Source organism: Schistocerca serialis, chromosome 6, assembly GCF_023864345.2.
Source record: "Schistocerca serialis cubense isolate TAMUIC-IGC-003099 chromosome 6, iqSchSeri2.2, whole genome shotgun sequence".
In the NCBI taxonomy this organism is placed as follows: domain Eukaryota; kingdom Metazoa; phylum Arthropoda; class Insecta; order Orthoptera; family Acrididae; genus Schistocerca; species Schistocerca serialis.
In genome coordinates this window covers 420,602,521-420,616,938 of record NC_064643.1, presented here as the reverse complement: position 1 = coordinate 420,616,938, position 14,418 = coordinate 420,602,521, and positions in this window count along the sequence as shown.

Genomic DNA, 14,418 nt, shown 5'->3' with positions numbered 1-14,418 from the left:
CTGGAACCGCGCGACCGCTCCGGTCGCGGGTTCGAATCCTGCCTCGGGCTTGGATGTGTGTGATGTCCTTAGGTTAGATAGGTTTAAGTAGTTCTGCGTTCTAGGGGACTGATAACCTCAGACGTTAAGTCCCATAGTGCTCAGAGCCATTTGAACCATATTCGAAAGGCATTCTGCGTACATATTTTGATACATGTTGAGATAATAAAATGGGCTACTTTCCTAGAACAGGAGTTTTATTCGTACTGTATTTTAAGCTACTAGTATTACACCGTAAGGGTGTCTATATTATGCTAGTACTTAGTGCTCTGGAGAACTATACGTTTCTATCTTATCAGCGCGAAATAGGTTAAGGCCCGCAGCAGGCAATGTCATGGTCACTGCGAGAAGTAGTCTCCGTCGATAACTCTGTATTGTCCGGTGAAGTCACCTAGCTGGCACACGCCGCTCTAGGCCAATTGTCTGGAGATCTGTGTCGTCAGCGACGACTTTCGGAAAAAGCTCAGTGGGGAACAATACGTTGCGTCTGTAAAAAAGACGGCAAACATAGCCGTCCACGTGGGAACGATTCGCGACAGCTTGAGATGAAGTTTTTCTCCAATTGGGGATAGTCCTTCTGGGAATAACTGTAGGGAGGCATTCGTGCAAAAGACAGCATTCTCAGTCGTTCATGTGCGAGTGCCACGCAGCAGCTTCAGCGACTCTCCATCTCTTTGTGGGGGCGGAATGATGTCACCCAGACGCAGGAAACGTGAAAAAAAAATTTTTCTCGTGCACAACATGAGAAAGTACTTCATTGTGGGACTTAAAAATTATCTACTACCTCAGGTACGCTGCACCAAAATTTGATTGTGCGATACTTAAGGGATCCTTCCCACTGAATGGAAAATTTTCATCTGGGAGCGTTGGAGCAGACAGATAAGGAGAGATTTTTGAGAGCATTCGGGTAGAGGTCGTGACAGAAATAATTGGGTGGCTCAACTGAGATGGTGGCAGACTTCCATTCTTACATTCTCACGCGTTCCACTACATGACAATTTCCGATACGCAGTTGGGTTTATGAGGAGTGTGTACAGCTCGTACTGGAATCTTGCACAACAATGGCTTTCTCGTGTCAGGATTCGTCTGCTTGTGACATTCTGATCCGCTGTCAGGACTTCCAGTTTCATCGGAAACTTTTCATAGAAGGTCACGTCTATAAATTCATTGCCATGATATAACTTTTTTGGAAGTTACAATAAGAAATGCAAAACTTAAAAATATGCTCTCTTTAATTGAAATAAAGGGGGAAAGTACAGTTTAATTTGCTGGCCCAATTCATTTAAACTGTTTTATTTTTTAACTTTTTTCTCAGGCGCTGTGTGTGCTGTTCCTTTTTTCTCCTTTCTTCTTGTAGTTTCAGCACTGAAAATTATGATTTTCTGTGCCTGACGCAGTTACAATTCAGGACTGTTACATCATGTTTCGTTATATCTGCGGAAACGAATATTTTCTAGTGCTCAGTTTGTCATCAGATGAAAACAAGCAGTCAAAACATAGCCGAATGATCGCTCTAGAGTAATATTCATTTGAGATATATGGAAGCATAAGGCATAAAGGAAATAGTGATGGCCAAGGATCAACGATGCTGTGTTGTAGAATGTGTAGACGTGAGCGAGCAAGAGGATGCTTCTGGTATGGGAAGTTGCAGAAAGGAGATCCAAGGACTACGAGAATGAAAACGTGGTGGGGCCACTGACTGTAGACACCCGTGTCATTGCTTAATTTTTCGGTGAGGGTCTTTACGTTACTTCAGATGCTGTACTCAGCCAGTCTATTGTGTCATCAGCAAAACCATTTGAGTGAAGGGGAGGGGTGCGATTTAAGTTCGATGTATTCCTCAATACTACTTTAAAAATTAATCAAGAAGTTATAAAGTTGAATAATGAGCTGTTGGGTAAGGTGGAGGTGCAGAGGGAAGATACAAAAGGGATGTTGGCCAGCCAGTAGGCACAGTTGGTAGAAACTGTGTTACAACTGGTAATGATTTTGATAATGCAGCAGCAGGGCAGTGGAGTAGAAAATCAGTAAAGGGAACAACAGAGTTGTGTTGGGGTAGTGAAGAAATAGGATAAGTGAGATCAAGGCAGATTAAGAATAAGCTTTGTGAGGTCACAGAACATTTAAGGATTAGTAACCTTGAAATAAACGTACAGGATATGAGAAATGCTGTTGAAGTATGTAATATTTCTGGCTTAGTCAGCCATCATATTAGGCTCCAAGAAGCTGTTCCCAGAGCAGTGGACATGCATAAAGTATAGTTACGAAATGTGGTGTGAGGTACCTGTGACAGATGTTAGATTCAGTACCATTCCCGTGAGAAAGACCGCCTGCATAATGCTACTGCTCTGTGATTGGCTGCTGTGTTCGGAGCAAGGGCGCCAAAACGTCAAACTATAGTTATTATTATTATACTACTCATTAGAATGACTTCACTTTTTAATATAAATATTTCTCAACAGCTGACTATTAATCAGTCATTTTAGAATAATTAAAAACAATTTAAATCAACAACAGAAGACTGACGAAGCACTTCGGAAGCGTTCGGATCACGCCTTTTCTGGTATGGCGCTCGAAGTGTTTCGGGCTGTTCGTCACTCTGGATTAGGCAGTCGAGATGTACAGTCATGTTGTTTGTGGCAGGATGTGATTGCCAGTATTCAGTTTTAAAAGATTCACTCCGGTAATCATGAGGTACAGACACGTGCCATAAATAGTGTAAAGATACATTTCCGTTAGCATTGTGTTTGATCATGTACTTTGCTGTATCAGAAGGTGTTGTATAAAGATCGTGTAGTCTTCTCGTGAAGCTATATTAAAATATGCGAGCAGCATCCCAAAGAAGTGATACATTATTTCAGAATAGAACCTCACTAAAAGTCAGTTTCAGCCTCAAGATACAGAACCTACGACCTGCGTGCTGTTTTCTGCGCTGGGACATAAACTTGAAGACAGCAGGTTAGTGAACTGTAACAGAACCTTCGTATTCCACACAGTGCACTGGAAATAACTAGGCGCCTCACGTGTACTGCATGCACAGAATAAATGTGCTCAGTGGCACGTCACCTGCAGTAATGCAGAGGAGGTAAAGGTGGATGATCGTTATTAACACCAACAATCAATTCATTCTTCCTTATTGGCCCTAAGTGTCAGACAGTATATGGTCAGTACTGAGAGCAAAATAACAGAGGTGCAATCGTGTCTCCCAACCAAGAAGAGGTAAAAGATATCTCCAGAGGGGTGAGGCTCTGTTGAACGATTGTGGTGTTTTCGAGGAGAAGGTTACACCGGTATTAGGCTAGCAAGAGTTTGCAAGTGGGACATGTAACTGCATGTGGATCTTCGATGAGTGTGTGCATGATGCAGGATATACTAGTCTGGAAATGAACTGTGAACGGGGCTTTCATTCTGCCTCGCACAAGACTGGAGAGGTGCAGCGTTTAACATCCGACTCTCGAACAAGGCCACATGAAGATGATTTCTTCGACTACACCTTCTCTCCAAGTAGTAATTCCCAGTCTTCAGGTATAACGGGAGTTCCTTACACACAAAGGACTGTACACGAACGTTATACAATATCGTAAAAAAGAAAAAAAAGCTTTCAAGACTGACTGTGAGTGTAAAGATACTACTTTTGTAAATTATCTCATTTTAAAGACGTTACAAAAGTTGTTGTTTTGCACTCACAGTCACTATTGAAACTTTTTTTCTTTTTTACAGTCTTGTATAATAATCCACAGTCACTCTTCGATACGCATTCATGATGGCCCAACTGCTTTCCTCATTCGACGCAAATGAAGTTGCTACGGACACAAACCAGCATAGAGCATGAATGTGTATTGGTGGTTCGACAGTTCATTGAGTGAAATTTTGCTTGGGGAATGATATTTCTGACCACTAGTAGATTTAGCATGGGGGACTTTACTTACTTCACACACATGATCTGAGCACTCACTTACACCCAACGATTTATATATCTCAGAGGAATTTGTCTTTCTGGGCTAAAGCATTCCTTTCGACGTTTCAAGCTCATTCAGTTTCAACTGAGTGATATCAGTGTATGTGATCAGAGATATCTTGTGCTTAAGTGTTTAGCTAATATGCAATAATGAATGTCTTTTTACGTGTTTGATCCCAAAAAGTAATAAAATAGGGGTTAATCTGGACCATGAGTTTGGTAGTTACATTACCTCCGCCCAGGATGAATTATGACTGATTTATGTAAGAGCTGCAACCCATCATTCATTTGCGTGGGCGACTCTTTCCTTCTCATGCGTTATGTAGTGTGACAGTTTCCGATACGCATTTGGATTCATGTCGAGCGATCTGTCAATCGATTGATTCACCTGTAGCAGATCACAAATATGAGCAATAGCTATGCAGCTCGAGGTAGCATCTTTCAAACTGTATTGCTTAAATTCCAAAAATCAGATAATGTAAGCGGAACATTTTTTTCTAATACAAAAACTACTGTATCAAGAAATATTAAGGAATACTGGCTAGGCAGGTGTAGGACGTGTGCTGTGAGAGTATAAAGATTGGTTATTCCTCCCAGGAATCGAGAATCTCGACGATATTTGACTATTATGGACAATGACTTCCAGGGTGATGTGTCCGGAAATTACAAAACTGTCAAGACCGTTTCAGTTTTAAGGTAGACGTAGGGTAACAAATGACAAAGGATATATGTTTTTCAAGTTATACAATTACCAATTACCCCTGTTCTGGAATCTTCATTACTGGCACATTTTATGATTTTATGTCAACGGGAAGTACCCTGCAGTTTTAACGAGTTTACGAGTATCGAAATATATGACACAAACTGACGTATCTTTTGACTGCATTAACTTAGAATCTTATGTTCTTTCATTGCCAAGGAACCACGGAATTTAGTATGTCACATCAACTTCTTACGCGTACCCTCTCCTGAGGAAAAGGGGTCTGAACAGGCAGAAGATACAGACAATCGGATAACAAATGAAACAAAGTCGTGTGATAAAAAATTGTCAATTTTAGGATTTTTCCCTTTGTTTGTATGGTGGAGGCTTTCTTCTTGCCAAATGTCATGATTCTATGACAAAGGGAAGTACCCAGTAGGTTTTAATGAGTGATTGGTTCAAATGGCTCTGAGCACTATGGGACTTAACATCTATGGTCATCAGTCCCCTAGAACTTAGAACTACTTAAACCTAACTAACCTAAGGACAGCACACAACACCCAGCCATCACGAGGCAGAGAAAATCCCTGACCCCGCCGGGAATCGAACCCGGGAACCCGGGCGTGGGAAGCGAGAACGCTACCGCACGACCACGAGATGCGGGCTTCAATGAGTGAGCTTGCCGTTATCAAAATATGTGACATAAATGGCCGTATCTTTTGACTGCAGCGACTTAAAGCTTCTGTTGTGTACACTGCCGAGGGACCGTAGGCCTCGTTATGTGATGTAAAATTTTACTCAATACATCTACCCGTGTCCCGGCTAAGGTTCGAGTCCTCCCTCGGGCATGGGTGTGTGTGTTTGTCCTTAGGATAATTTAGGTTCAGTAGTGTGTAAGCTTAGGGACTGATGACCTTAGCAGTTAAGTCCCTGAAGATTTCGCACAAATATATATATATATATATGTGCGAGAGAGAGCGCATGGAGCTGCGAGCCCTAGTATTACTAGGCTCGCAGCGGGCAAAAATCAAGTTGGCGATTGCGCAACTGCAGCTGATAAGGCGCGCTTATCAATGGGCGCCCAGCAGTCCACATACGCTGCGTGCGCCAGGACTGATGCTATATAAGAGCACACTGTCCTGTCTAGCGCATTCACTCTTGTGTGAGTGAATAGCCACTGAGGCACTGCTTCTTACAATGGTTCGTAGACGGTGTTATCGTCGTCGCCGACGACTGCTTGTCTACAAAACACTTGTAAATGTGGACGGCACTCTTGGTGCTTCGACATCTTCTGCTAAGGGGAAAAAGAACGAAGTAAGGGGAGTAGGTAAAACTGCTCAGTTTGTTCTTATTAATGGACCTACTTTGTTTTGTGGCGCGAGGTTTAATTTCTCTTTAATGAAGAGTTCTACTTCTTCGGGTTTAGGTAATGGATGGATTACTGTTGCTTTCGTTGCATGTAACAGTGCAGGGAGAGCTGGCATGGGTGTGTGTGTTTGTCCTTAGGATAATTTAGGTTCAGTAGTGTGTAAGCTTAGGGACTGATGACCTTAGCAGTTAAGTCCCTGAAGATTTCGCACAAATATATATATATATATATATATATATATATATATATATATATATATATATATATATATATATTTACCTCTACCCGTTCTTAAGAAAAGGGTTTGGCAACAGATTCACGAACACAACAACGTGCGCCTATAATGGTCTCGATTTCACCAATTTAAGGGCAGAACCCAAAAACACTGACAAATTTTGAAACCTAATAATTGCAACAAGTTTATGATATCGAAAGTTCTTATCTCTAACATATAGATACCACGGGAAGAAAAAGCAAAAGATCGTCACTTTACGTTTGTACTGGTGGGTGCAGATGAAGGAAATTAAGACAGGTATTAGAGGATAACCTTGGGAAATCTACTGTTACAATACACAGTAAGGGAACACAATGTAAGTTGACAAAAATATGGTTCGTATTATAAACAGGATTGTATGCTAACAGATAAATAACCAGCATGAGATTATGAAGTCTCTGCAGCCTGCAGTAAAAAAGTAAACAAGATTTAAAAAAATATACGAACCTACACTGATGTACAATCGGGATACGTTGCAATTATGCTTTCTCTCTCCATTTAACTCGTAACACATACGGGAAAAATATTGAGCATTGTGGAAGTGTACGTTTTTTCTACAAGCAACTTGGAGGGCATCTCCCACATATCCAAATACTGGTTTTTCACGGCCTTACTCCTTTCCGTTCATCAGTTCCTTCCTGTGCCTGATCTTTTCGTGAGTGATATAGTTCGTGCGTAACTTTCGTGGATCTAAGACTAGCCCGCATCTCGTGGTCGTGCGGTAGCGTTCTCGCTTCCCACGCCTGGGTTCCCGGGTTCGATTCCCGGCGGGGTCAGGGATTTTCTCTGCCTCGTGATGGCTGGGTGTTGTGTGCTGTCCTTAGGTTAGTTAGGTTTAAGTAGTTCTAAGTTCTAGGGGACTGATGACCATAGATGTTAAGTCCCATAGTGCTCAGAGCCATTTAAACCATTTGAGCCATCTAAGACTAAATCTATTTATAAACAAAATTAATGAAACTCATACTCCAGGAACTTCTGTAAGAGGACCAAAGCTCTTTCACGATCTGCGAAAAGAGGGCTACGAAAATAATTAGTTGAAACTTATATTCACAGCCCGAGGGTAATAGATCCTCACTATGTGGAAGTAGAAAGCTAAAGCAGATGGAAGTTAGGTCCAGAGTCGTCTTTCGAAAATTCATTGAAGTAGTTAGATTGAGATCATTGTAAATACTTACAGACATACAGGGGCTCGTTTCACTCAGGACAGTTTTCGTATCGAATGGAAATTCTCTCCGTCAGAAACACTCCTTGGCGCTAGCTGAGTTTGAGGAAGCGAAACTATTCTGGCCACTGGCCGTGCATTCAAATTCTCTCATCTACGCCTCCACACATTAAACAAATTATTCAAGGAACTGGAAGAAAAGAAAGAGATTTATGGTATCAAGATGAAATAAAAAAAATTGCCGCTCCAATGTATTCTTTCTACAAATACAACGTAACAGCATCAATAATACATATTAATAAGACAGCAAGACATGATAATTGCTATAACAGACCCCTTTCGTTCTACTCTTCCTGCTCGTCAACATCTCTATGATCATCTTTGATTAATCGATGTTGAACGTGACTACTCGATCCACAACTGCAAGTAGTATTTGATCAGATGTTTCCAACGACACATAGTGTAGCATGATCTTCACTGGATTTCTATTTGTTAGCGGAATCTGTGGACGGTTCATGTAGTCGATGATAAGATGTGGTGTTGCACAAGATATTGTACACCGAATTTCTTTTCAGCAGGTTTCTTGCCTCCTGTGTGATCTAACTACGCATTTTAGGGGTCAGCGTAATCTTCATTTATTTCACCACTAGGAGATGCTCTGACTCTCTAAGCGTCCTTCGCTCTATTCGGAGCTAGCTTAGAAGTAAGTACAGATCACCGAAAATGACCTACAGGAACCTACAGAAACCTACGAAGCCCAGTTATGTGTCACTGAGAGGAATCCACATGGAACTAAGAGACAACAATCTCCTGCCGGTCAAGCCGACAATCCAGCTGCTGCCTAAGCTCCCCGGACTCTGAGAAGGGAGGAAATAATACCACTCTGTAGACAAGTCGGATATCAGACAAGATTTTGACGTTCCACATCGACAACTCTAGCGCCATAACCCAAAGGCATTGAGGAATCAAATAACAACCCCCCCCCTCCACCAAACACAAACACACACACACACACACACACACACACACACACACATAGTGTATTTCGTTCGAAGGTCGTTCAGTCATGCAAGGCGTTGTGTTGACATGGACACCGAAATTGTCTCCTTAAATCTCGCAAGTGGTCGATCCCAGTTAGCTGTACGAAAACCTGTATCCCACTATACTCGATGATAATTCTTTTGCTTGCGCTCAGGGCAGTTGGGGTGGGTTCGCTGTTCTATATTTTCCATTGCGTGGAACCCGATTACCTCTAATTAGGAACCGTCATCTAAGGGCCATTGGCAGGGCTAGTTCACACAGGAACTCATGTCAAGCGCCTATTCCACTATGATTATTCCAAATATCTTCTTCCACAGCACCAGCTGCATTTTTACAGCCAAACATGCCGTTATTTTCTTTCAAGGACATCAGTGGCAGATGAACATCGTTACACGTTATAATTTAGCACAGTGTCTGAAGATAACTGCACGTGAGTTAGTCCTGTTTTCACAAACTTCTCGTATTTGAGTATTTGTTACGTGAATGTATTCTGCCGTCTATAGTATTTTCAACAACTATTCGGGTTATTTTGTATCTGGCTACGCATTTTTATGTTACTTCAATGGAATATTTTGTATGTGACTACGCGTTTTTATGTTATGTTATCGTCAGTAACTCAACAGGTTACATAATCCCTTGTCACATTTTATGGGCCGCCTTAAGACAGGACTGGAACTGTTAGTGGAAGCAAGCCGCGCTCTAGGCCCAGGGTCCGGTAGGGCTTCGGCATCCGATTATGTAGTTTACGGAAACACGGGGGAGCCGGCTTAGGTCTACTGCTACGGCGGAGGCCACGCTACGGCCGGCGTTGCTCGGCTGTCCCCGCCACCACCACCCCGCGCCTAATCGCACACCGCTGCAGTCGCATCCAGTGGCCGCGGTTCCACTCGTCTCAGATAATCTGATGCGGCAGCGCAAGTCACCAGTTAGTGTGATGAACTAATGCGTACTTGTGGAGGATACGTATTTTACACCTGTCTAGGGGAAATCAAACGGAAGTACACTAGTTGTCTAGGATCAGTTCACAAGGCCCTGTGAGATAAGACTGGTTTCGCTAAGCGCGGTTTGCTTCCGTTGTCGTTCGTTCTGAGCACGATAGCAGTAAATATAAAAATATCTGAAGACCTATTTTTTTCAAACTTAAACTGCTGATGATCTATTAAATATCAGGAATGAAGCCGCATAGGCTCTATTTCTTCTACTACTACAGTTTCGGCTATATGCCTTCCCGCCAGCTTCAGTGTGACTCGACAAGCTGCAGCTACAGCATTCATTTCCCTGTTTTAACCTCAGATACACAAGCGCCAAGACGCTGAAAGGTGGCAAAGAGATAAAGAACGTCGAATCTTTGGCTTCCCGGTCGACCCATACTGGGATATCGAAATATCATTAATAGCTGTACTACGACGTCCTTGACAGTTTATCAAAGAAAGCGCCGCATTTCTTACTTTGTCCAATTGATAAAGCGCTGCATCTGTTAATTAAATTCTTCATGATAGGTTCAGATAACTTACGGGAATGAAGCGGGGTGACGCCGTCGACAACCGCCGATATTTCGACAGGTGACCCTCAGTTACATCCAAGGCAACGCTGCAACAACTAAGCGCTGTGCAAGTGAATACAGAATTTCAGTTTGCAAGCAATTCCGGGAAGATAAAACACACACACCAACACACACACACACACACACACACACACACACACTGCAAATATTAGCGCTACTACACAACCAGAGATGACCGACGCCAGTAATAATAAATAGTGAAAATTACCTAACAGCTCTGTCCCTCCGTTCTTCGACAAGGGAGACAGCAGGATTCCACGAAGAATTTAACCCTTTGAGACCGGAAATTTTTTCTACAGGAAGGAAAATTTTTGTTTATGTGGTAATACTCTTAGGTGATATTTAATGACTTTACATGCAAGATTTATAGAAAATTTGTACCCTTTTTCAAAATATAGTTTGTACATTTAGCTTCATTTTATGGACTGTAACAACTAATTACGAAAAATTCTCTATTGTGGTAAATAGTAACATGTTCATTCAATAATTATCATGTAAAATAACGAAAACAGTATCCAGTAATACAGTGGAATATCGCGAACCAATCACATCCCTGTGTATTGGTAGCCACGAACTGCTGTGTACTGCTGCTATTGCTTTGATTTGTTGATTTTTTCATACTGATGCCCAACAGTTGGCAGCACTTGTGCTTGATGAAAATGTTGAACATTCGCAAATGTGCACCTCGGGTTTCCATTGGGGAAAAATACACCTGTTGTAGCTAGGGTAGAGTAATATTTAATGTGGACGATTGTAGCCAGAGGTTAAGCAAAAGCCCGAGATCTATTCTTTGCTTAAATTCTCTCTGGTAACCTGCTCTCTGCCTTGTCAAAAAAAGAAGTCAGAGTTAGTGCTACGTCATCCGTTGTTTAGTAGTTTTCACTATCTCTATTTTCAAGCGTCGATCATCTTTGGTTCTGTGGTGGTGCTAGTGTTTACGGTGTGTGTGTGTGTGTGTGTGTGTGTGTGTGTGTGTGTGCTTGCGTGTGTTTTGTCTTTCCGGAACTGCTTGCAAGCTTGCAAACAGAGGTTTCAAATTCACTTGCATAGCGTTTACGTGCTGCAGTTTAGCGTGAAAACCTGTGGAAATATCGGCGAAGTTACCCGACTGAATTCCCGTAAGTTATTTGAACGCTGCGTACGCCGAAAGAAACTCAGGTCTAGAATTTCGACTCATTGTTACACCATCTAGTTCCAAAAATGTGAAGTTGAACCTAGAACTTCGACATTTTCGTAGCACGCCGAATAACAGGTGTCAATGCACATCCGATACACGGCCGATTTATTATGCTGTATGATCCAGGTGTACCTGCAATGTACCATGCATCTTTCATTGACTGCAAGAGTCATCTGTCCGATGTACGATAGGCCACGCTCACCAGGAAACTTGTAAGCCCCAGTCTTGTAAAACACCAAGCAATCTTTGCCGGAATCCAAAAGCGCTGGCGTCTATGTCAGAGGTTGAAAAGTCACTAACTTTGTGTTTGGTGAGAACCCGACGTACTTCTAATGACCAGTTTCTCACATATGGCAGGAGAACTTAGTCACAGGTACAACCTATGCAAACTGTTTGCCGACGATCAACATCTCAGATGATTGTGTATCTGTTGAATAAAAGGATCGAATGAGTACAGTAGCTTGAGTCGGCTTACTCTGAAGGCCGCCGAAAGGTGAATGGTATACGGTGTAACACAAGACGGAATTAACTTTATGCTGCTGTGCTCCAGAAATTTGGTAGATCAGTTATGCTCCACGAACACCTGGAGATGGACATCTTATCAACGAAGTTACCTCACCAATGTACACGAAAAGTCAAGTGACAATTATTTTGCGTTGCACAGGATGAAAGCACTGATTCTGCAGTGACAGCTTTAATGTCACTGTTGTTCTTGTGCTGTGGCTGTATTGATACAGTGAATAGCAAAGTTCGTCGCCATGTCAGACCATTTCGAAAGTGATACCTCGTTTTACACATGCACAAGGAAGATATGAAGCGAGTGATTCGTGTTCAGTACTCAGAAGAGACTAAAGATACGAAGATTATTCGAGGAATGTAGCTACAGCAGTGATGGTTATCTTAATGAAAGAAAAATTTATGAACCGATAAGTCACTTTAAAAGTCGAATTCTACCCTTACGTTAAAACATTATTGGTTAAAAAACAGCGTTGTCACCTGAGAACAGCACTCCGACGAACAGCTGAAATATGTCAAGATGACTGTATGATCCGTCTGCGGACCAGAGAAGAATAAAATGAATTAATTTTGTGGAAAAGTTTATATAGTCAGCTGACTGTTTATCTGATTGGAATAAAAGCCTTCTGTTAGGCAATCCACTTAGACAGCGAAGGCGAACGTAGAGACAGCCAAGCGAATGATTAGTGATCATTATCGTACCAGAATTAGTGATATTGCACATGAGTTCAATAGACACTACAATGTTTCAATATTTCTAATCACCCATGAATCTCTAAACTTGTGTGTACGTCAACTAACGAACGCGAACAGAAACGTTTGAAAATATCAGAATCACGTTTAATGAGTTCTGTAGTGGAAGGATTTGACATTCTCAGTCACGTACTAAATGTTCAACAGGCGTGGGACTGTCACTAAGTATCACACAGTAAGCGACAGAGCATTGTGTGAAAAAATCCATTATCACCTACGGTAAAAATTTAAGACCTTTCTGCAACAAAGTCAATGAGGGCAGTGTTTTTTATATGTGTCATTAGACTTCAAAGGATCTAATGAAACGAGACAAGTACTGTAAGCTATTGAGAAATATCAAAATGAAAACGATGACGAGAGACAAGCTTTCGTAGAGTGTGAACTTGCTTAAGGCTAATGGTCACAACCATCCAATTGAGGAGAAAATGCAGTGCATTCATAACATTGGTTTTGCGCTGCTTGAGCAACGATGTCAGGGTCAAGACCTTGCTCCAAGTAATTTTCAAGTTTTAGGCTCAATTAAGGGCGCCTGAATGAAACTACGCTTTCAGCGGATAACAAGGTCGTGCAGGCGGAGTAGGAACGGTTGTGCGCGATACCACAAAGCTGTCCATGTTGACAAATGATGTAACTTCCACTGTTATCTTCCCAATAAAATGTTTATTTTCAAAAAAATGTCTTTATCTTTCGACTTGTCCCATATATACATGAGGTGAAAAAAGTAATATAAACGTGCCAGCCTTCATTTTGCCTGGCATAGTACGACAGCACGACGTGGCGTGGACTCAACGATTCACTGGAAATTCCCTACAGAAATATGGAACCAAGTTCAACAGCTGTGCATAATTGTGAAAGTGTTGCTGGTGCAAGATTTTGTGCACAAGCTGACCTCTCGATTACGTCCCATAAATGTTAGATCAGCTTCATGACGGGCGATGTGGGTGGCCACATCTGTCAGTCGAATTGTCCAGAACTTTCTTCAGACCAGTCGCGAACAATTATGACCCGGTGCCATGGTGCACTGTCATCCATAAAAATTCTATCTTCGTTTGGTAATGAACGGTTGCAAATGGTCTCCAAGTAGTTGCACATAAACTATGACAGTCGCTTACCGATTTAGGAAGACCGGAGGACCCAGTTCAATCAATGTAAACTCAGTCCACGCCATTATGGACCGCTCACAAGCTTCCACAGTCAAGTTGACAACCTGGGTCCATAACTTCGTGTGGTCTGCGTCACACTCGAACCCTACCGTCAACTCTTACTAACTTAAATAGGGACCTATCTGACCAGGCCACGGTTTTCCAGTCGTCTGGGATCATACCGAGATGGTCACGAACCCAGGAAAGAAACTGCAGATGGTGTCACGCTGTTAGGGAAAGGTACTCGCGTCAGTCGTCTGCTGCCATAGCCCATTAATGCCAGATTTCGCAGCACTGCAATAACGGATACGTTCGTCATACGTCCCATATTGATTTGTGCTGTTATTTCACGCAGTGCTGCTTGTCTGTTAACAATGAGAATTCTGTGCAAACGCCGCTGCTATCGGCCGTTGAGTGAATTATGTTGGCTACTGCGTTGTCCGTGGTGAGAGGTAATGACTGAAATTTGGTATTCTCTGCACAATCTTAAAACTGAAGATCTCGAAATATTGAATTTCCTAACGTTTTCCGAAACAGACTGTACCATGTTTATAGCTCCAACTTCCATCCCGCACTGAAAGCCTGTTAGTTCCCGTCGTGAGGCCATAATCACGGCGGAAACTTGTTCACGTGAATCACGTGGGTACAATCCAGCCAATGCACTGTCCGTCTACGCCTTGTGTACGTGATGCTATTGCCGTCTGTATATGTGTATATCACTAT